Source organism: Bombyx mandarina, chromosome A1 (assembly GCF_030267445.1).
Source record: "Bombyx mandarina strain Sakado chromosome A1, ASM3026744v2".
Lineage (NCBI taxonomy): Eukaryota > Metazoa > Arthropoda > Insecta > Lepidoptera > Bombycidae > Bombyx > Bombyx mandarina.
This window is the reverse complement of record NC_143234.1, coordinates 20,425,142-20,450,498: the sequence shown is the minus strand read 5'-3', so window position 1 is coordinate 20,450,498 and position 25,357 is coordinate 20,425,142. Positions and strand designations below refer to the sequence as shown.

Below are 25,357 nucleotides of genomic sequence, written 5' to 3'. Positions count from 1 at the left end.
TCCATAAACATCTATGACGTAAATGCGCCACCCACCTTGAGATATAAGTTCTAAGGTCTCAGTATAGTTACGACGGCTGCCCCACCTTTTAAACCGAAACGCATTACTGTATCACGGCAGAAATAGACAGGGTGGTGATACCTACCCGTGCGGACTCACAAGAGGTCCTACCACCAGTAAAATACACCGCAACATTAAATTTAAGTCGCATTAAAAAAACCTAACCCTTGCCTAAGCTTACCCTTAACAATGATATATAGTGAGGTTCGTAACACTAAGTATTAACTAGCTGTTTACTCGCAATGTGGTATTGATTTATATAGTACACTAGCGACCCGCCCTCGCTTCGCTTCGGAAACATTAAATTTTATTATTAATAGCTGAGTCTCGCGATGCTACCCGCGGTTATTGTCGTACCGCGAGTGACGCCGCGAGGCGAAGCTAGTCTAAAAAAAGTAGCCTAAGTTACTCCTTATATCATCAGCTACCTATCAGTGAAAGTCTCGTCAAATTCGGTCCAGCGGTTCCAGAGATTAGACAAACAGACAGACAGACAAAAATTGTAAAAAATGATATTTTGGTGTATGTACCGTATATATATTCATATGCATGTAGTAAAAAGCGGTTATTTCAGTATTACAAACAGACACTCCAATTCTATTTATATGTTTAGATATATGTATAGATTACATTTAAATAAACAGAAACGTGTTCGTTAAGTGAAATGAGATAAGCAATTCGGTAGAATGAGCCCGTTAAAACCGCACGCTAGTATGCGCAGAGGGCTGAGACGGTATAGCGTTACCAGAAATAGTTATATATATGTTTACCTGAAATTCATACCGTGAATCTTCTCCAGCGGTTTCATTTTAGTTTATTTTATTGTTCTGTTTATTGTAGCATTTATAATTAAAATCACGCTTTTTACTTACACTATTTTTTCAACTAAATTAATAAGTTTTATACCCATTAATGTTTTCGTAAACTGGGACGTATTTAGAGGTATTTTACTCGTGGTAGGACCTCTTGTGAGTCCGCGTGGGCAGGTACCACTGCCCTACCTATTTCTGCCGTGAAGCAGTAATGCGTTTCGGTTTGAAGGGTGGGGCAGCCGTTGTAACTATACCTTAGAACTATATGTCAAGGTGTGTGGCGCATTTACGTTGTAGATGTCCATGGGCTCCAGTAACCACTTAACACCAGGGGGACTGTGAGCTCGTCCACCCATCCAAGCAATAAAAAAAAATCCTTTGAGGTTAATCGGAAAAGTACCGAGAGGTTTTGTTATTTGTAAATGCAATGGTTAATGTTGATTTTGTAGGGATGTCGGTTTCCGTATCACACCTCGGCTCGTCTATCCTTATCCTCATATCATGTTTAGATTTGGCATGAGCTTTAGCACCGTCCGCTTGTGTGATGTCAACCCTCATTGGGTTAATTGATTAATTAATCCCTTCTAAATCGTGTCACAGGAAGGAACTTTTCCGTTGCTTCTCTCGATTTTTCTTTTACTTTATACGTTTTTGGTTTTATGATTTGCATTTTATTCTTTATGAACATCACTACATAGTATAAAACAAAGTCGCTTTCTCTGTCCCTATATCCCTATGTATGCTATAATCTTTAAAACTACGCAACGGATTTTTATGCGGTTTTTTTTAATAGATAGAGTGATTGAAGAGTAAGGTTTATATTTATAATAACATCCATTAAATATTGGAAAAATCAATAATAAATTACAGTTTCCGAAGCGAAGCGAGGGCGGGTCGGTAGTTAAGAATAAGGCTTAGATTTTCAAATAAAAAAAAAATAATTGTATTCCACCACACATTCAATTCTTTTTTCTGTATTTACATAATAATGTCCGTGACTAGCATATCTGTAAAGTGCATTATTCGAAGCATTAGAAATTGCAAATAAAAATAAGTTAAAGGGTGAAACCGCAAAATGGTTCAACTAGACCGAATACCGAAGAAAATAATTTACTACTGCTTTACTAATACTTTACTACTCGCGAATACCGAAGAATACTTTAGTAGTAATGAATGTAGATCGATTTACTTTTGTTGAATTCAGCTTAATGTGGTGTATTATAAAAAACATTTGAAGCTCTTAAGTTATTCAAACATTTTTATTTTAATTCTAATTATTTAGAAAAACTCTCACTTACGGACAGCAAATGATTGTTGTTCGATGGTGATTCTTACCTGAAAATAAATAAAACAGAAAAATTAGTAATATCATTTTTATAGGTTCATATTTAGCTCCGTGCTGGGCAATTACTGCTTGCTGGCCATGATCGATACTGCCATCACTAGACATAAAGTTCTCACGTCATTGATTCCATCCCGCAAATGGACGCCTACTAATATAATCTACTATTGTTTAAATAAATATGTGGTAATATGAGTCGTAGTGTAAATTTTTGCACTATAAAAATAACTATCAATGAGCAAGTCTAATGCATTTTTTTCTTCTCCTTGCTCATTCATTTCTACTTCTTCCGAGTCTTTGGATTAGGGTGTGAACGGAAACGGTATCACATCTGTCAATTCTCTATCTTAGTCTATGTCTAGCCTTTGTAGGTTGTATGCCCTGTCAAAGAAGTTACACGCCACGACAGGATGGGTGGCTCCGGAAACCAATTACCTATTTTCTTCCTCATCGTTCCCTCATTGCTGAGGATCGCGACCACATGTGACTTTCCTCCATAGTGTTCGATCATATTTACTGGTGGTAAGACCTCTTGTGAGCCCGCATGGGTAGGTACCACCACCCTGCCTATTACTGCCGTGAAGTAGTAATGCGTTTCGGTTTGAAGGGTGGGGCAGCCGTTGTAACTATACTGAGAACTCATATCTCAAGGTGGGTGGCGGCATTTACGTTGTAGATTTCTATGAGCTCCAGTGAGGTTCAGGTGAACTGTGAGCTCGACTACCTATCTAAGCAATAAAAGTTTAAAAATCGTGAGTGGCATGGTATAGATTGTCCCGAGGGAGAGGGTGATGGGAGAGATGTGCTCCGCACTAAACGCTTCACTTTCCCCCCTTTACCTTTTCATGAGTTCTCTTTCATGCGAGGTTTGGATGCTGGTTGTTGAGCGACAGGAGGTTTTAGTCGGTTCAACTCCTCCATCCCCAGTGGAGGGCGGAAGTCCGGTGATTTCCTCTTGACAAAAAAAAAATATATTGGTTTTACATTAAGTGATCCAGTGAGCATCGATAATTGTGATGAATGAAACGTTTTTCGTTTGACCGACGGAGGTGCCGACCGAGCGACGCATTAACAATTGCGATTGTTAAATAAACGTTTTCGAAACAACAGATTAATTATGTTATTGTAAACGGCGCGGGGCGATTGCTTCGACCGGAAAACGAATTTTCACGTGAATCGTATTCCCGGAAAATACATTACCGGTTTTTATTTTTATGTGTGCGCGGATGATAAATGATTTTGTGCATTCGTGTTTCACTGAGATCGTAATGTTTGCTTACGTCATTTTTGGTGACAGATTACCAGAATTACTGGTAGTAGGACCACCCTGCCTATTTTTGCCGCGAAACAGTAATGCGTTTCGGCTTAAAGGGTGGGCCATCCGTTGTAACTATACTTGAGACCTTAGAACTTTATCTCGTGGGTGGCGCATTTACTGTCTATGGGCTCCAGTAACCACTTAACACCAGGTGGGCTGTAAGGTCGTCCACCTATTTAAGCAATAAATGAACAAGATATAACGGTGGCTAGGTTTGTATGAGCAGGAGAAAATCACCGGACTTCCTCTAACGCGAGCGGGGTATGATTGGGCCACTACTAGTAAGGTATTAATCAACAACCCGCCTCCGAACTTTTTTTTTTTTTTTTTTATTTTTTTTTTTATTGCGTAGATGGGTGGACGAGCTCACAGCCCACCTGATGTTAAGTGGTTACTGGAGCCCATAGACATCTACAACGTAGACGCGCCACCCACCTTGAGATACAAGTTCTAAAATCTCAGTATAGTTACAACGGCTACCCCACCCTTCAAACCGAAACGCATTACTGCTTCACGGCAGAAATAAGCAGGGCGGTGGTACCTATCCGCGCGGACTCACAAGAGGTCCTACCACCAGTAATTACGCAAATTATAATTTTGCGGGTTTGATTTTTATTACACGATGTTATTCCTTCACCGTGGAAGTCAATCGTGAACATTTGTTGAGTACATATTTCATTAGAAAAATTGGTACCCGCCTGCGGGATTCGAACACCGGTGCATCGCTTCAACACGAATGCACCGGACGTCTTATCCTTTAGGCCACGACGACTTCGCCAGAGATGGAACTCGATCGAGAGAACGTAGGCGAGGTATTTGAGAGGTCAATGAACTTATCAAAATTCATTTTTCAGATCAAACCGAATATGTGTATTTTTATGGGTTATTGATTCCTGAGACGATGACTGTAAAACTCTCATCGAAATTTTATTTGTGCACTGCACGTAATGTAAGACAATTAAAAAAGGATAATGGCCTTAAAGGGCAATGAACTTTTAAAACGCTATGTTTCAATTACATTGATTGCCAGATGAGGAAAAAATATGACACCCAAATGTTGTAAGCTTTTATTTATTTATTTATGTACACACAAAAAGGAAGACATAGTACAGAGTAATAGGAAAATTATGTACAAAGGCACTGCTTATTTCTTTAAGAAATCTCTTCCAGAAGACCTGCGAGAGGATTATGAGAATAATAATTAAAAGTGATGAGTGTTCTACACGAACAGCTCAAATAACAAATACAACATGAAAATTATAGTAATGCACATACACATAGCAAATATTGTTAAACTTGAATACAAAATATTATAAGTAACACAGTATATACGAAGAGTATAGAACAATGATCATTCGGTTGATGAGAGATAGAATCTTTGAATGAAGAATCTTAATATTTATCTAACATACCGGTTACAATTATGTAGCCGCATTAGATTAAGTTACATTCTTCCCTGAAAATGTTGAGAACGTAAATAAAACAAAAGGCATGTTCGTAAAATATTGCTTATGTAAAAAGGATCGCGAAGGGGATAAGTCCATTACGGACCATCTGGTACAGTCGAGTGTACAAGTGGGATCGATAGGAATTCAATAAAATTAAAGATTCAAGAAGCGTACTCGGGGAAAACTTCGCAAATACGTTCGGTCCAAATCAATAAACGAACGATATTTTATTTATTTATTCCCTGTTTATATTAATACACAATGCTTTTAGGATTATGGGATTATATTGCACCAGAAATTGTAGAGCGATTTTTTACTAAATATGTAAATATAAAAATTTACGACACTAAAAAACCTTTTTTTTTAAAGTCAAATAAGCTTGAAGTTATGCTTCACTGAATAGATCTCTGGTCGGTATTCGGTATATAAAGACGAGTTCTAGTTACACGCCAATTAAAAAAAATCTTTTAAGCTGTGTTTATTGGAAAAGCAGATTAATTCGTCGAAAAATATTGAAAACGCTACAGCTTGTAACTTGAGAGGATTGGTCGCGTCACCACTTACGGTTAATATATTTATTTACAAAGTACTGTTCCGGCGGAGCGCTTCCGATGACTACGCCAGCCCACTGAGTTTCGCGCCGGATCTTTTCAGTGGGTCGCGTTTCCGATCCGGTGATAGTTTCTGCGAAGCACGGCTCTTGCTAGGACTAGTGTTAGCAACGCCTTCTGGTTTGACCCCCAGGAGCTCACCTACACCTAAAGGCTATCAGCAGCAAAAAAAAACTCCGCCTTTAGCCTATCCTTCCTTCAGCATAGCTCTATGCGTTTCTATTAGACCTGCTGATGCAATAGGTCTATGGGCTCGTACAAGGAAACAAGCTGCCTATTTTTGAAGAGAAATGCGCTGCGGATTGAATGATGCCACATCTTCTTCTTTTTGTCTCCCCCTTAAACCACTAGGTGGGGTCGGCACAGCGAATCTATTCTATTCCATTCTCCTCTATCAGCCGCCATCTCAACACTCACTCCTCTTTTTCTCATATCGTCATTCACACACTCCATCCATGTCTTATTCGGTCGACCTCTTCCCCCTCTACCTTGCACCACCATTTCCATACATCTACTAGTCACATTCACCTCCTCTCTACCCATCACATGTCCACACTGCGCTAACCGTCCGCTCTTTAATTTATTAATTAATTTAATGATTCCACTTCTGTTAAATATCATACCCGTCACTTTAATTCAAGGTGTGAAGTATCTGAGCATTAAGCATCGAGCGAGTCGGGGGCTTTGTCTACGTATTCAGCGCAATGGAATAAAAATCTATGTAGGTATGTTAATGTTGTTAATGTTACCTTTCCATCTAATTGCGATGAAACTTGTTACAGTTGCTCTTAACGCTCCAGGTAAGGGTTGGTGAATCCATTTGATCCTTTCATCAAACCGTTATCGATCTGGTGAATTGTGAACCTCAATTTATTCGCACACTTTTGAATGGCGTGCGCAATGTGTGTTGGAGTCGTTCTCGTAAACGAGAAAATACGAAATCAGAACAATAAGCTTTAAAAATCTGTTTTTTTTATTTTGCAAAGCACGCGAAATGTAATCTATTTCAAATTCACAGGGCGGTAAACGTACTCGCGAAATTCAGATGACAGTTGATAGCTGCATTCATTATTGCATTATTTGTTCACCAAATGAATAATAATAAGCCTTTATTGCTGTTTTCATAATTTAATAAATTACTTAATAACATATTAAATTTAAAGTCAAATTATAATTAAGTATTTCGTTCGGCGTTCGGTGTGTTTTCAAAACAGCTTGTCTCTCGACAAAGGCCTCCCCTAAACATTGCCAATATTCTCTGTTTTTGACCATTCGACTCCAATGCGGGCCGGCTACACTCTTCATTTCATCTTGCCAACGTTTTGGCTGTCTTTCTTTTTTTCTACACCACCAAATATAAGCTGGTAAAACAATAAGTACTTAAATAGAAAACCGGCGGCTTTTGATTAAAATACCACTTGTGTTACATTTGGAGGTCTTGTTGGCTTATTGTTATAAAGTTCAATAATCTCTTAAATAAACATTTATGTGAATAAGTTATTTGTTGCTTTTCGAGAGACATGAGCCTACCGTCAAGCAGATGTTGCTGAAATACCCATAAACAAAACCCATTGAGTTTCTTGTCGGATCTTCTCAGTGGGTTGCGATTCTGTTTCGTTGGTAGATCCGGTAAAGCACTGCTCTTGCTGGGGTAGATCTTAGCTCACCCACTAGTCTATTGGCAGATATGTAGGCAAAAAAGCTGTAACGTTTATGCGCCGTTGAGGCAAAAATGAATTACCACTTTTTTGTATCTACCTGCTTGGATTCAACTAATGTATGGGTAGACTAATAAATAAACAAGAATTTTATTTATTCTTAGTTTCGTAAATGAATGATATTTCCTGCAAACTTTAGGTCGGAGTTTATCCTTCGGCTGCGAGAATGGTGTTTTAACGTCCTGTGTACGCCTGCCCTTACTGATTTGTATTCAGCATACGTTGTTTACAGGCTTTAGTTTGACTTAGCTGTTTTTTCTATTTGCCTTTTTTTTTGGTATTCACAGATAGTCCATTCGATTTACCTACATTCGTGACGTGAGAAACTGGATCCCATTATTTGATATTTGTTGACTTGCCGTAAAATAACCATATTAATGTTACCGTTGCTGCTGAATAGGAATTCGTAAGCTCCTATTATAGTTCATATCGGCTTTATGTAGCAATCTTGGATGAGTAGGTTGCACCATCCTGCCTAGTTATGTAGGTACAATGGCTTTTTTTTATTCCTTAGATGGGTGGAGGAGCTCACAGCTCACCTGGTGTAAGTGGTTACTGGAGCCCATAGACATCCACAACGTAAATCCACCTTGCGATATAAGTTCTAAGGTCTCAGTATAGTTACAACGGCTGCCCTGCTCTTCAAACCGAAACGCATTACTGCTTCACGGCAGAAATAGGCGGAGTGGTGGTGGTATCTACCCGCGCGGACTCACAAGAGGTCCTACCACCAGTAATGTTACAATAGCTGTTATACCATTAAACATTCATATCCTCTGTGGTTACTTCTTAAGGCCAGATGGACAGTATGTTTCTGTTTGGCCTTTGGTTTTTATTGCTAGTTATATAACTAAATATCCAAGTTGCCACGTCGAATCGTGCACCCGAAACTAATTAATTCCAATAATTTACAGAATAATCTACATCCTACCAGATTCCGGCTTACATACGAGCAACTTTGGCCAAGTTCCCTCCGACGTCTTGTTTGACGCCTTAATGGATTTTAGCGGATGGCTGCGACGAAAACCGCGAATCGGAAATTAATACGAACTAAGTGCGCCTATCGGGTGTGGGCTATGGAGAAATGCGTGATGACTACGGTAATGACTACTTAGAACGTGTCAAACTGGCGCTGGGGCATCTTGAGGGAGTTTGTATAGATAAGTACAGTTTCCATTATCGTTATGACCTAAATAATAACCACATTAACGTTTTCGTGCGTGTGAAAAACCAGATCTCTTCATGTGCACTCTATTCATTTTTTTTATTGCTTAGGTGGGTGGACGAATTCACAGCCCACCTGGTGTTAAGCGGTTACTGGAGCCCATACACATCTACAACGTAAATGCGCCGCCCATCTTGAGATATAAGTTCTAAGGTTTCAAGTATAGTTACAACGACTGGCCTACCCTTCTAACCGAAACGCATTATTGCTTCGCGGCAGAAATAGGCAGGGTGGTGGTTTTTTTTTTTTTATGATTGTTAAATTACTGGTGGCCCGGAGGCCTTTCCAGTTTCACCAGGACATGTGGGCGAGCAAAGGCTCAGCTAGGAGGGGTGGGATTTGCTAACAACTATCCGAGCGCCTCCGAAGGAGACCTAACAACTCAAGAGCAATTGCTTCGCGAATGAATCTACTACCGGATCGGAATCGCGACCCACTGAGAAGATCCGGCGAGAAACTCAGCGGGCTGATGCATGGGTTAGGTTGCACGTCGACCTCTTTGTCGATTTCGACGAGTACGGTTACCGGGGTTCCTAAGCCTACTCCTAGTGTTAGCGCTGAAGATGTCTAATGCTAAGGTTATTGGATCTGATGGATCCGTAAGGACGTGTCTAGGGCGTCGACGGTGACTGGCTCCTGCATGATCAGGATTCGGGGAGTAGTCAGCGGCGGCAACGATAAGGCGATTATCATGACGCGCGGGCGCGCGCGGACTCACAAGAGATCCTACCACCAGTTGAAATTTCGGTCTCTTGCCTTTCGCATCCAGTTCCTACCAGCTATTTTGACCAGGTCTTCCACTTCATTAGTTGTCTACCCACGTTACGGCGTCCAGTATTAATTTTTTAGACGTTTGCAAATACCAACGCCCCTAGCTGAGCCCGTGCGTCCGTGAAACTGGGAAAACTTTTGGATCACAAGTAATACCATCCAAAAAAGGACAATTGGAATACAATCGATACTTTAAATCTCATTTCTCAAGGTTGCTGTCAGAATTCACGTTGTGGTATCTGTGGATTTCGGAAAACACTTAACACCTCATCGGCCGTGACATTTCTTGCTATTTTTTAAATAATATTCCTTTTTAATTCTTCAGAAAGAAGAAATTCTCAAATCTGACTAATGTAGTAATTGGTGTATTAATAATATAGGTACATACAATAGAAGTATTCATAATTCAAATCAATACCTAAATAATAAACATTGATGTTATTGCGATTATTACATTTTAAAATCAGCAATAACTAACCGTTTACTGATTTGTAAATAGAATATGAAAAAAGTGCTTGCTCCATCAGTATCCTTTTGAAATTAGAAACATTTATGTTTGAAATAAACCGAACGGGAATGGTGGATAGACAGACAGACAGTTTTTAAAAAAACAAAACCTCTCTCCCGGTCAGTTTTCGTAATGTTCGTTTTAGAAATGGGGATTTTACATGAAAACATCAGATACCACGGAAAAAGCTATTTCCAAAAGAATTAAAAAAAAAAAAACGTTAAAATTAGTAGAGCGCTTACTTCATTGAGATAAGCTTTGAAGTTATTCACATCAAGTTTTAAAGTGGATGATGTTACCCGGTAAGTTTTAAGCTTATGCCAGCAGCTATTTAAAGCTCTGCACGTTTTACGAGACTTTAGCTGTAAAGCGATTTTTAAATTGTTTTTGCAAATACGGGAGAGCGATCTCCAAGCTCATATAACTTTAAGTAATTAACGGACCCAAAAAAATTACAATGCGATTTGCGTCAGCCACCTTGAGACATGAGGTCGCTGTCCTAATGTCTGTTCTACCCGTCAAGCTGGAACGTATGGTTGTTACTCGTTAAAAAAGTCACTATGGTGGTAGCTATGCGTGTTCACATAATTTCTACCACTAGGAAATAAAATAAAACAAAATGTTGCCAAAAAATAAAATCGACTGTGAACAAAATAAAATAATAGATCATGAATTTAGTCAAAGCAAATTAAATTTCCATTTTGAAGGATAACTCAAAAAACTACTGGTCGGATCTGGTAAAATTTTAATAGGATGGTCAGATCTGGTAAAATTTAATCTGGTACCATCGCCCCGCCTATTTCTGCCGCGAATCAGTAATGCGTTTCGGTTTGAAGGGTGGGGCAGCCGCTGTAACTATATTGAGACCTTAGAACTTATATTTGAATGTGGGTGGCGCGTTTACGTTGTAGATGTCTATGGGCTCCAGTAACCGCTTAACACCAGGTGGGCTGTAAGCTCGTCCGGCCATCTGAGCAATAAATAGAAAATGGATCCGGCATGAACGAACAACTTTCAAATAAAAAAGAACCATAAAAACCGGTTCACCTAAAAGTCGCCTCGATAGTTTACTCCATACCACAACGGTCTTTCTACAACCCGCCAACACAATACCTGAGTCTTCAAGCTGTGTAACTTTGTCTAAGTGAAGTTACGGAACAGGGAATTCCCTCAAGATTAAGTATATAACGGCCCAACTTGATTGCACTTAGCTTCATCGTAGGCTGATGTTAATTATGAATACTAACGTCCTCAGAGATTTTCGCGCACGAAACTCGATTTAGTCGTAGCTTTGCGATTGTGATTTTTAACTATTAACAAGATATTTAAAATCTTTAGAATACAAATAATTGATGACCCGAAAAGTGTAGTTAATGAACGGGATTTAATGAATTGATTAGGTGACAACAAATTTTTCAGTGAAATAGTGAAAATTTATTGAGAGTGCAATGGATTTTTGGAAGAATCTGAAAGCTTTTTCACTTTTTACTGATACTCAACGGATAATAAGCGACTAGCTAGGCGTATGATGATGTGATTGCCAATAAAATTATATGGTCAAATATATGTAGCTCCTGTACGTGGTAGAAGTAAAGTTTTAAGTTAATTACTTAGTTTATTTTAAATCATATTTTATATTATTTCGTTAAGTTAATTACTTAGTTTATTTTAAATCTTATTTTATAGTATTTCGTTTTATTTTTTCATTTTTAGATTTATATCATCTTTGTGTCACATTTGTATTCAACACATGAATACCTATAATACTAATAGTTGGGCTTAGAGTTTCTATGTCTATTCAAGAAAATTCAATTCTAAATATACATAGTGGCTACATATTTTTTTAAATTACGAACATATGTACATACATTTGCATAAATCAATTTGAATTTGTTCGAGAGAATATTGTAAATTCAAACTTAAAAATCTTAAATTATGATTTTTCGGTTCAATGTTCGATTAGAATAAAATTCTAAATCAATGTTAATGTCCTCTCGATTCCACAAGATTTTAGTAAATCAGAATTCACCTTGAAAAAGTTCTCATGAATTAGTAATTGTACGTTAATTAGATTTCTTTCTAATTTCGGATTATTTCGGCGATTTTTTCGCGAGTGTGACGCCTACTTCGTGCCACGATATCTTACGTTCCATATCTATACTCTATACTAATATTATAAAGAGGAAAGATTTGTTTGTTTGTTTGTTTCAAATAGGCTCCGAAACTACTGGACCGATTTGAAAAATTCTTTTTCCATTAGAAGCCGACATTGTCCCTGATGAACATAGGCTACTTTTTTAAAAAATTTTTTTAATTTTATTTTTTTGGTTTCATGTGTGTTTTAATGTTTCCGAAGCGAAGCGAGGGCGGGTCGCTAGTGAGTTATAAAAACGGATAAAACATGATTATATGACGGTAGAAATATGGATGATAATATTCTTCTTCTTCTTAGTCGAATACTTCATTGCTGGAGGTCGTGTCCCTGAAAGCCCTTCGTGGCTCTTTGTACCATCAGCTTCCATTTGCTTCGGTTTTCGGCTTCTCTCAGGGCGTTCGCAACAGAGGGCCCAGTGAGCGCAGTTATCTGATCCGACCAACGGTTCGGTGGCCGGCCGGCGGGTCTTTTCCCTTCTACCTTGCCCACCACAATCAATCTTTCAAGGTTGTCTGGTGGCCGCCGAGCAATGTGACCAAAGTAACCAAGAACCTTCTGGCAGCAAATCGTCGACAGTCTCGTTTCTATACGAAGTTGCTCGAGGACAGATTTGTTTGTTCTCTTGGCGGTCCACGGCATGCGGAGCATTCTTCGCCAACACCAAATCTCGAACGCTTCTATTTTTTCCGCTCTATTGTTTGTTTAATTTTATTACCCGTGTATATATTATAAGCGAAAACACAAACAGACTTTAAAAAATAATCGAAAATCTATAACAAATTGAAAAAAAAGAGCATCTAATATACAACCCAATGCTTGAACAACATGTACATTGTATTAGCACGTGTGTTTGTGTGTGTTAATGGCATATCAGTGTAACTGCGAGCTTTAGATAACCTAATTCGTAGGGCCGATTCAGTGTCCAATGTGTTCATTGTGTTAAGTAAGCGATTCGCTAATGGTCATTGTTTTGATACAGGTCGAATGATGTGATAGTTTAAATATGTTTTTTTTTGTACGCGAAAACGATGCTGCTACCTTGAGGTTGAAGCCTCAAAGGTTTCGGAGTTAGGAGTGACAGTCTCACAATACTCTCTACCACCGTTACTGTTATTGTTTAATTTCATCCGGCTACACTACTCAAGGTCTCAAATCGCCTCATGTTCATACGTAACAATAATCTATACTAATCTATACTTATACTTATTACTTATAATATTATAAAGGGGAAAGATTTGTTTGTTTGTTTGTATTGAATAGGCTCTGAAACTACTGAACCGATTTGAAAAATTATTTCACTGTTTGGAAGCTACACTATTCCCGAGTGACATAGGCTATAATCTTTTTTGAAAAAAATAAAGGCATCCTTACTAAAACTCCAATAATGTAAACCAAGGTGTAAAAACATTACGTAAAATATTCTTTACATCGCGAGCCCTGCGAAAACTATTGAGGATACAATAAAATAATGTATTACGACTTTGTAGAATACATTATTATTTACAAAAAGTGTCGCGACAGTATACGTCTAACTATTATATTATAGTTATGCCACAATATGTTCTTTTATTTAAAATAATAAAACAACGTCAAATATTTCTGAAAATTTTGTTCGGAGCGGGCCGCTAGCATAAATAATAAAAATAACGACCATGGCATCTTTCATCCGACAGGAAATAATACACAGACAGCAGTAGTTCACTTAATTCTGTTCTAATTTATTTGTTATTCCTCTTGTACAAATTTTTAGGTCTTTGCTGACTACAAAGTATAGAGCATACCACTTTTTTCCGACTACCCCCCTTTTATTTCGTTCTTTGCCGCTTTTTTGATATGCCTCATCCCACTACAGTCATCGCTCCCACTAACATGTTGCCATATGACAATCCCAAAATCTGTCTTAACCTTAACATGTAAAATTTTATATTAAAGTTATTTTACAACAAACCTTACAAAGGTAAAGCATCTATCAATAGTGTATTTTTCGGTATTGGCGAATCATAGACGTAATTGAAGTAATGACAGTGGTCGTCTGTGAGAACACGAAAATTAAATATACGTAAATCATTCAAAACGTTGGAAATAATGCAGTGATGATAAAAAAAAGCGCGAAATTAAAACCGATAAGTGTAATGATAAGCAATGCAATAAAGCTAGTAAGTGATGGTGATAGGGCATTATGGATAATTAATAGTAGAGTACGTATGGCTAGGTAATATTCGACCTTTTTCTGTCGCAAAACAATTTGGCGTTTCAGTTTGACGTGTGGGACAGTTGCTATGCAACATAAATGAAACTTAGACCTCATGTCTCAAGGTGAAAGCCTCATTCGCGTGACGACAATGCCGCGGATAGCTTCACCTAAATAGCGCAATATAAAAATCTTGGAGTTAACGTAGCGCTGACGTGGTACGTAAGAACTAGTCAATTTATCTGCTCTCGTGAGTTAGGAGAGTGCTCGACCTCCTCCGTGCGGGCACTCAACTCTAGACAGACTCTTAATTAGTTAGGTATAAGTTTGACATTCAATAAAACTCTTGTTGACATTTGGTGTTGTTTCCCAATTCACATTTGGTTCTTTTTTCTCAAACAAAAAACTTAGGGTGGCATAAAATAAAAAAAATACAAGTATACACCTATATCTGGCATAAAACAAGGAAGCATTTCGGTATGCACCTATTATTGGACATTACTTCATCATTAAAACAATCTAAAATTTGTAACAGAAAATGTTAATCTTTAAATAAATGGTAAAAGACAAAATAATTAAGCACTATCTTCTGGACTATTTGTCAACCTGTTTTCTTTTTATATTTAGTTTTTCATAGGTTTTTATCGTATCAATATTTTATTTGGAAATAATTAGTGTTGATTAATCAAAGTATTAACAAAAAAAGGAAAGGAAATATATTAAGACGCTCGGTCCATCGTATCGAGCGATACAACCGTGCCAGTGTTGGAATTCTGCAGGCAGGTAGTATTTATTTTCCAATGAAAAAATACTTGACCTATCTATGTTCATGAAGTCTTGTGAGATGTAGTGTAGGGTACTAAACAGTAAATAATGCGCTTTGATTTTAAGGGTGAGGCAGCCATCTTGCTAAAAATCCGAGACTTTGAAATCGTGTTTCAAGGTAGGTGACGGCATTTGCGTTGTTGTTGTCTATGGGCTCCGATTACCACTTCACACCAGGTAAGCCGTGAGCTCATCCCCCATCTAAGCAATAAAAAACTACTAATGCTCTACGCGAATACTATAATAGCTTGTAATTTGTTTACTACCAAATGACGTCATTATATGGGGAAGTTGCCTTAAACCGAGTTAAATAATGTGATATATTCTCTATTCGACTATATATCTCAAGGTTAGCTTCAGGTTGTGTGACTTGGTGCTGTCCATGAGCTCTGATACTTATAATTTTTATTACAATTCATTTCATTTCATTACATTACATTAATTTCCTACGGTACTCTAAAATTCAACTCTAAATAAACTTTCAACGAAATTAAATATGAAAGTGTCGCAAGAAATGTCGCAATTTTTCTTTAGAACTCTCCCATCGCCGAGTTCGTGTATTGAATTACATTGGATACAAGGTATACACGAATCATTTTAACTCGATATGAGCTGGAAGCTGAAAAATTGTGTGCCCGCTCCGGAGGGTTGTAACGTGAAAATGTATTTTCAGATACACACTGGAACGGGAATGTGTGTGTACTATGATTAATTGAAACTGTATTAGACGACAGTATTCGTGATATTCTCTCGCGGATACTGTGAATTAGTCGAGATATATTTTTTACACACACTACCATGTATTTGACGCACACACGCATGCATACTATTTATTTATTATCAAACTTTTGTTCGTGATGTATGTGGTCAAATTGAAAATATATTTATAGTGTAGTCTTGGCGAAATTCGTGAAGAAAGTAATTTGAGAAGTATAATAATCTGTGAAAATAGAATCATAATAATGTACAAACTTACAATTTTAATTAATTATAGTCGAATTTCAACTAGTATCTATAGAACGGCCGTCTGGTGTAGTGGTAAATGACATGGTCACTACACAAGGGGGTCGCGGGTTCGATTCCCGCCAAGGGAAGACATTTGTATGATAAATATAAAATGTCTTTTCTAGAGTTATGGATGTATATTAAGTATATGTATAATAAAAATCTTACATTTATTTCCGGTACCTGTAACACAAGTTCTTTGCGAACTTAGCACGTGACGTAACGTGGCGTGATTGTTAGTAAATATTTATTTATATTTATTATAGATTATATTTTGCCGCGTATCATTCTGCTTTGGAGTGTGCTTTCTTCGACGGTATCTCTTCAGGGCAATGACATGTCATTTGTCAAACGAGGTTTACTTAGAGTATTCAGTCGTTGCTGACATTACCTTGGCATTGCTGACATCCATGAGAGACGAACTACTCCTTCCATAAAGTTATAGAGTCGTGTAAAATCTCTACCTATGCTGATAACCTTTAGAGGTGCCGTCAGCTTCACAGAGCGAGTAGGTGAGCTCACGGCGTTTTAGCCTGAGGAGTTTGCTAACCCTAGCCCTAGCGAGAGCAGTCCTTCGCAGAATCTACCATCAGAAGTTTAGGTGCTTTGATCAAATAAATTCTCAATTAATATATTGGTGGTAGGACCTCTTGTGAGTCTGCACGGCTAGGTACCACCACTAGCCCGCCTATTTCTGCCGTGAAGTAGTAATGCGTTTCGGTTTGAAGGGTTGGGCAGCCATTGCAACCATACTTGAGACCTTAGAACGTATATCTCAAGGTGGGTGGCGCATTTACGTTGTAGATGTGTATGGGCTCCAGTAACCACTTAACACCTGGTAGGCTGTGAGCTCGTCCATTCATCTAAGCAATAAAAAAAATTACATAATTTCGCTATAGAAACGGACAAGGTTTTATGCATAAGTCCTTTTCGTTATACGGACAGATCGTGTCGGAACAGTGTGAATTTATTACAAGCAAATGTTTCACTCGGATTTCAGTTCTCGATCCACGTTCAAAGCGCTAAGAGAATACCGTAAACGATGCAGAAACTTTCATTCAGTGGATTGAGAAAAGCAGTATACTATTTTGTTTGGTCCGTGAAAATTGTTCTCCAATTTTCGCTTAAATATAAACTAGATGATGGTAACGCCATCTTGTTGTGTCTTTAAAGCGGTTAGTTGCCCTCAATTAAGAAAAATAGTATTATTATTCGCCAATAGATGTCGGGAAGAGTTGATTATTGAAAACACGAATAAAACAACATTTTATGAAAATAAATCGTAGCTATATCGATTTATCGCCCCCGAAATCCCCTGTATACTAAATTTTATGAAAATCGTTGGAGCCGTTTCCGAGATCCAGATTATATATATACAAGAATTGCTCTTTTAAAGGTATAAAATAATAATAAGCTAAGATTCGTTATTTTAGAACCGAAAGCCACGTGGCACTTAAAGGCTAGTTGTAAAGGCGGATGTAAAGGGGGATGCTAAAGACCGGGCAATGAGGAGGGGCTTAAGTAGGAAAACTAGACTAGACTAGACTAGATAGAATACTAGACCGGGAAAACGTTAGGAAGAAGAAGATGAAAAATATTTTCAACTAATATGTGTTCATTTGGTACATATCAAGCGTCTTTATAATTTGGATGTTTTATGAAAAATCTGTTGTCGCGATCGGTCAAGTTTTTTTTTTTTTTTCCTACCTAAGCTTGTAGCTGTGTAGCCTTGAGAGGCTATTCCAGCGTAACCTTAACTAGTAGGTGAGCTCACGGGGCTCAAACCTGATGACATTGCTAACACGAACCCTAGCAAGAGCCGTGCTTCGCAGAATCTATCACCGGATCAGAAACGCGACCCACTGAGAAGATCCGGCGAGAAACTCGGTGGGTTGTGTTTGAGGGTTAATTTACTCGTCGAGCCCTTCGTCGCAAGCGACGGGTTCGACGAGAACGGTGACCGGTGCTTGAAGTACCTAAAAGCACCGTTAGTGGATCGGGAAGATCCGAAATGACGTGTTTTGGGCGACGTCGACTGCTTTCCATTCTTTCCGCAGGATCGGGAATGGGTCAAGTATTGAACGGTGTTTCGCTTTTATTGTACCGGCCTGCCTTAGACGACACATTCGGTCTCGGCTGAAGAGTAAAGTAATCGTATCGCATAAGATGTCCCACCTCATCAGTCAAATTGGACAAAGGTATTCCCTTCGCAAAGAAGCAATGGAAACTTATTTTCAATAATTTTTTTTCGATTAGCCATTATTACTAATATAAATATTTACGACCTTGATTATTTAATGGCGTCGCGTCGGTAAGCCTTTGTAATACAAAGCGATCGGTGAACGAGGAATCACTGCTGCCACGTCACTTATCCCCTACAAAGCGCCAGGTAAATTGATATTGCTTAACTCCACCAAATTGGAAACCGCCTCGACTACATCGGTCCCGGATCCTGAGTGTACTCGACCCAATTTAGTCGCATCGCAATCGTAATCCGACAGAGGATCCGAGAGCTCGAGTTTATGCAAATGATTAAATATTCATTAAATACAGATCATGCAAATTTCAGATTGTTATTTTGCTAAGGGTGTTTTGTTAAAATAACGTCCCGGTGTTAGTTTGTGCTTGTGATGAATTCTTTAGACTGCGCGCATCCAGTTGATTAGTTATGATAGGTACATGTAGATACTGGTGGTAGGACGTCTTATGAGTCCGAAAGGGTAGGTACCACCACCCAGCCTGTTTCTGCCGTGAAGCAGTAATGCGTTTCGGTCTAAAGGGCAGCCGTTCTACTGTAAAAGCTGAGACTTAGAACTGATGTCTCAAGCTGGGTGGCGGCATTTACGTTGTAGATATCTATGGGCTCCGGAAACCACTTAACACCAGGTGGGCCGTGAGCTCGTCCATCTATCGAAGCAATAATAAATAATTAAAAAGTTCGACTGGCGAGCTTTGAGCTCATTTTATAGGAAAGAGTAATTAACGATTGTAATAATCGGACAAGATACCCGATAGTAATAGACTATACAGATCTCGTGATAGTATTATGGTAGAAAATGCCTTTAGTAACTGAAGCCCATGGTCTACAAGGGTACTATAATGACGGAAGCATGCGTTAGTGTTTGAAGGGTAGGGCAGAAGGTAATAACGAGATAATAATTTCGGCTTGACCTTTTGACTTTCGCAGATAGATGTCACATCAATGAACTCGGATGAGCACTTAATTCCCGGCAGGCCCCACCCATGATAAGTAGTTATTGTCGCTTATGAGCACCAGCAATGCTATACACAGTAAATTTACTGATTATTGCAAGTTTAAATGTAACATTGTTATCTAAACAGGCTAGCCTCAAAGTCCGGCGCAGCTCACTACGATGACGCAGACAAACAACATAGTTACCTAACAGGCAGGGTTTAATTTACGTCCTTATTTCGTAACCAACTTGCGTAACCCATGATCTACTGACACACTGCTGTAAAGGATGGACAACACTGAATTAAATTGTTACTAAGAACTTTTCATATTGTCCGATTCTCTGATGTAATTAAAACTAATTTCACGGTTTAATCTGGCATTACTGCATTGCAATACCGGTGGTAGGACACCTTGTGAGTCCACACGGGTCGATCACCCTGTCTATTTCTGTCGTGAAGCAGTAATGCATTTCAGTTTGAAGAGTGGGGCAGCCTTTGTGACTATACTGAGATCTTAGAACTTATATCTCAAGGTGGGTGGGGTATTTACGTTATAGATATCTATGGGCTCCACTAACCACTTAACAACAGGTGGGCTGTGAGCTCGTTCACCCATCTAAGCAATAAAAAATAAAAAAAATATTTCCCATTTTTTGGTAGGTAACAGGTATATTCCTATAGCTACTGTCAAGGATAAACGCGAAAAGACGTCCTATTTATCACTGTCGCAAATCACTTTGACGGCTACTTTAATAGCCAAAAACAGTTTTTGTATTTTTGAATAATTATTATTAAGCGTTCTCTTGAACCGTGTGTCCAGGCTTCAAAGCACACGATAAGCTTTACATAAGCGCTATCACGTAATACAATGACAGTCTACCCTTGTATGCCCACAGAAGGCACATGCGACAGGCACGTGGGTGGATTGACAGTTTTCACTCTTTGTTCTATCTAGTGTCAATAGGCAGTCATGATCATTTCCCTGTTCCAGTTTACCTTGAGACATGAGGTCGGGGTTATACTGACTTTAGAGGGCACAGGAATGCTTCGCGGTCTTGTAACACTCGGTAATCGTTAACTCATATATAGTAGAGGAGACCGTGAGAAATCGAACTTCACCCATCAGATTATAATTATTAAACACTTGCATCGGTCCTTAATACGCGTGCGAATTTTCAAGTTAATCGGAGTCTTCAAGTCGGTGAAACTAACTATCAACGTTTCCAATGGATTCAAACTAACTTACGAAGATAATAAAAGCGTATTAAAAAACCATGCGATCTTTCGTCTTATAGTTTATGTGCTGTCAGCTCTGCATTTTCCAAACACATACACAAAAAAAAAAAAAATTAAGCTGTAGTTTGTCTGTCTTTTAACTAACTAGCCCCTGTATATATATTGTGTGTCTTATCTATATATTAATACGTGAAGCAAAAACTTTGTACCCCTTTTTACGAAAATTGCGTGGACGGAGGAGTATGAAATTTTCCACACTTAAAGAGAATATAGAGAAGAAGTGCACAATGCTAATATATTTTTAAAATAATGCATAAAAGAAACATTAAATCAATAAAGAAAACATTACACACACTACATACCATGTATTTGACGCACACACGCATGCATACTATTTATTATCAAACTTTTGTTCTTGACGTCTGTTGTCAATTTGAGAATAGATTTAAATATTGTTTGTCTTTGTTAATATTTTTTATAGTGTAGCCTTGGCGAAATTTGTGATTATAGAAGTATAAAATACAATCTTAATAGTCTACAAACTTACAATTCCAATTAATTATAGTCGAATTTCGACTACTGCGGGACCTCTAGTTTGTTTTAGCTACATCAACAGCGATCCTGTCATCAAACATTCTTAGCTACTCACTTAATTCTTAGTTACAATCTGTGACCTTGCTTGTTCACGAAGCCCGCTATAGAAAGCAGAGTATTAGTATTATATACTCTTGACAATTGACATTGGCGAAATCTAAAAGGAAACGCTATAAACCCAAGAGATAGATAGATAACATTATAAGGTGATTTAGCCCGATAAGTAGTATAGTTGATGTATAAAATAATGTGTGCATATTGTGTTGCTCTTGTTTTTTTGTAATTTAAATTTCTAAATTTCTCTTCTTGTTCACTCTCTACTTATATGTGATTTTGATTGTGGAAACATATTTGGTTATTGTTTTAGCTATATTTTTTTAAAATATTATATATGTTTGTATTGTACTGTTTGTTTCCCAAATAAATATATAAATAAACTAGCGACCCGCCCTCGCTTCGCTTCGGAAACATTAAAACACAAATGAAACAAAAAAAAAAATTAAAAAAAGTAGCCTATGTTCATCAGGGACAATGTCGGCTTCTAATGGAAAAAGAATTTTTCAAATAGGTCCAGTAGTTTCGGAGCCTATTCGAAACAAACAAACTAACAAATCTTTCCTCTTTATAATATTAGTATAGATTAGTATAGATAACACAAAAAAATTATAGTCAATTATTTCTTTAGATATTCGGTTGGTGATTTTCTTGTTAAGCGATTACAGATATGGAACAAAAACCATCTGTTTCTCATGTCCGTGTTTGTTTTTCCGTCGTGTGTGCGTTCGCATTTTATTTGTCCATTGAACTTCAATGCAGAGTTCTTGGTAATGCTTCGGCTATGGTTTCTGGCACAGCACTAACAAATCATGACAGGTGGGACCGTAAGTGGTTTCAAAAAATTAATATTGTACTTTGTAATATATTTCGATAGGTAAAAAATAGGTGTAACAATTTTTTGTATTCTAATTATCACAGACTAATTCTTGTACGTAATATTTTAATGGCATTACCACATATTTTACAACAAACAATGAGATACGGCCAGTCTATTATTTGTTATTGATGCAAATTACCCAAACGGGAATGAGGGGATTATTCTGGATTCAATTGCGTTTTAATTAATAGTTAATAATGGGTTTTAGATTATCCGTATCTGTGACATGCAATGGATAATAATGATTACGGATTAATTTCGGGACATCGTTTTTAGTATCGATACATTGTCGAGCATGATATTAATGATATGAGGATTATAGACGAACTAGTATATATGAGGCCTATGAAATCAAAGGCAGCTAAACGCCTTAATGTCGTAAAATGGATTAACAATGGCTCTTTCTTGTTTAATTAGTTGAACACGCTTTAGTGTTTTCATGTTATAACAAATGCAGCTAAATCTCTAACAAATTCAGTTCAAAAATTTCATTTTTACTCTGTACTAAGTACTAATAAACGAAGTTTTATCATTTAAAACTCAGATTATTATATTCTCTCTCATTAATATTCTCATTCTTTATAAATCTGCTTTAAAATAAAGAATATTGTAGCTATCAGTACAAAGTTATTTCAGTTTCTCAAACCGGGAGTGTTGCTAACACTGGCCCTAGCAAGAGCAGTACTTTGATGGATCAGGAGGATCCGTAATGACGTGTTTAGGGTCGATTTTTGTAGTTTATCTGAATATTTGATAGACTTGGATTTAGGCCTAGGCGCACTACGGTTTTTTCCCGGGAGCGGTTAACCGCTGCAACCGCGAAACCGCTTAAGACGCACACACTACAATTATTAACCGCGAATGCGTCCGCGATTTTCAAAGTTTGAAGATGGATAAATTTCAAAAGAGCAGTAGCAGTGTGGCTCTGGTACTAAGAAATAGATAAAAAGACAACGGAAATTTCACAAATGTTGGGTCTAACCACTTACTAGCCGTAGATTTGAGAAAGAATTCTTTCATAAGAAATATCAAAATTTAAGAAAACTCCTAGAGAATTTTTTCAATTACTATCTGATGTCAGTAGCCAGTTTCATGGAAACAATTTGTATTCGAATATTTTGTATTCGTTTTCGTGTTTCATAAACTCACACGGTTATTAACCGCTGCGGTTTCAACGTAGTGCGGCCTAGGCCTTAGCTGCCTTTGATTTTATAGGCCTCATATACGTCATACAGCAGTAGTGACGAAATTAAATAGTTCAATAAGTGTCTCGCCGGATCTTCTCAATGGGTCGCGTTTCCAAACCGGTGGTTTAATCTGGGAAAAACTGCTCTTGCTAGGCCTAGTGTCATCACATTCGCCAGATTAGAGTCCCGTTAGTTCACATACTCGTTCAGAAACATGTTTAAAATACAATAAGGTCTATCAACTGTGTAGCATCTCGTTACCGCGATTCAGGAATTGTTGAATTTACGTGCAGCGACATCTGTTGATAACAAACTAAATAGAAAAAATCTTATGTTACGGACGTTTTTCCCGGTTAGGGTACCCCTCCGCGTCGTCCCATAAGGAACTTCGTTCCAAAAATAAATTAATTAATAGTCCTGTAAGTATGAGTTTGGTAAATCCAACACGAGGGCATTTAAATGTTGTGAAGTAAGAACGTTGTGTCATAAATATCCCAGTCCACGAAATTAGTAAATTGACGTAATCACTACACATGTGTTATGACTATGCCACTCATACCTTCCATCGTGAAGCAGTCATGCGTTATGGAGTGAAGTATGGGAGTGATGTTGGACCAAACTATTTGGGATTCCTAACTCAAGCTCAAAGGGGAAGGTATTCCATAGTGACGTGAACAGCTTCTCTTCGGAAAAAAACTTTGGTTTGACACAACAACCGTTTAGTAACAATTTTTTCTATAATCTATATATATAAAAATGAAACCCGTTTTCCGTTGTCACGACATAACATGAAAACGGCTTGACCGATTTGGCTAATTTTGGTCTTGAATTATTTGTGGAAGTCCAGAGAAGGTTTAAAAGGTATAAAAATATGAAAATTCTCGGAATTAAATAAAAATAACAATTTTGTCTTCCCTTTGACGTGTCCCCCGTCGGACGGATTCCTTTTGTTTGTTTTAAGTTTATTCTATATAAAAGTTTATGTCTTTTATTTATCGATTGAGGCACTACGAAGTCTGCCGGGTCAGCTAGTACTATAATAGAATTCTAACAAGTAGGGGAAACTGTAACAAAATTGTCCTCGACTACTATCGATGCGAACTTTTAACTTACGTGAAACAAATTGTAAACAAATGACTTTGAAATACATACTTTGTGAAAGTATTCTGTTGATGTGAATTCGTTGCTTTATTTTAGGGTAAGAGTTTTCAAATGCCGCACTGTTGCCTAAATTGAAACAAGACTGAAGTACATCCTATCCATAAATGGATAACAACTTTTTTTCTACTTATTCGCTGATAGCTTCACGGTCATCCCAGTTACGCCCGGATGGGTAGCTGAGCTCATGGGCTCAACTAAAGTTTTTTTTTTCGAACTTCCTTCGAGGTTCCCGCTCCTAGAGGGGTGTGGGACTTGAGGATCTGCAGGTGTTGGGAGCAGACCGAGGGCCTAAGGAATTTTAGGGTCCTACCGCAGTAAACGACTCCCCTGCACTCTTACACCCGACGACCGACCGGTCATCGAGGCGATAGTCGACGACCAAGACCAACGACGCCGGTCTCTGCGGTACGGCGGCCCTACCAGGCCGCCCGGGCGATGTCGCTGGTGTTCCGGGATACCCCGCTGGGCCAGAACCAGCCTGCCGGGTTGGAACGCTATACACCGCCGACCGGGGAGAATTTGCTTACCAGCCCTAGCACAATCAGTGCTTCGCAGAATGTACCACCGGATCGGAATCGCGACCCATTAATTAAATCCGGCGGGAAACCAATGGGTGAGAGTGATTAAATTCAAATGCGTAGTAATGAAATGCTAAATATGAATAACTTGAAACAAAATAAGAAAAAAAACGAAAATTTGAACCTTAAATGTAGTTTTGATCACGTCATGCGACTCGCGAAATATTAATTTTCCGCCTGTCCAATAAATTAATTTAATGTTACAAACAAAAATTCTAGTGTTTCGTGGGCGTTTAGGTATATATATTATTATACTTAACCACCAATACTATCACAAAGCTGTCAGCATCAATGTAATGTTAAATAGCTGATCTTCGTCAACGACTAATGAACTGTCGCAGATCGGTCGTAGCCGCAGAGTAAACACGGGCAGTGTGTTTAAAATTACGAATGGCACAATTACTATTAATAGATGTATTGTGAGTGCGTATGCAGTTTTTATATCGAGGGATAAAAGGTTATATGGTTTAAGCAAAATTTCGG

General features: G+C 38.1%; 1 protein-coding gene across 2 annotated transcripts in view; it reads right to left on the bottom strand.

Annotated features, from left to right (window-relative positions):
* brat (tripartite motif-containing protein brain tumor) overlaps positions 1–25,357 on the bottom strand; it is a 474,910-nt gene that overhangs the window by 231,094 nt on the left and 218,459 nt on the right. The gene's annotated exons all lie outside the window — the stretch shown is intronic.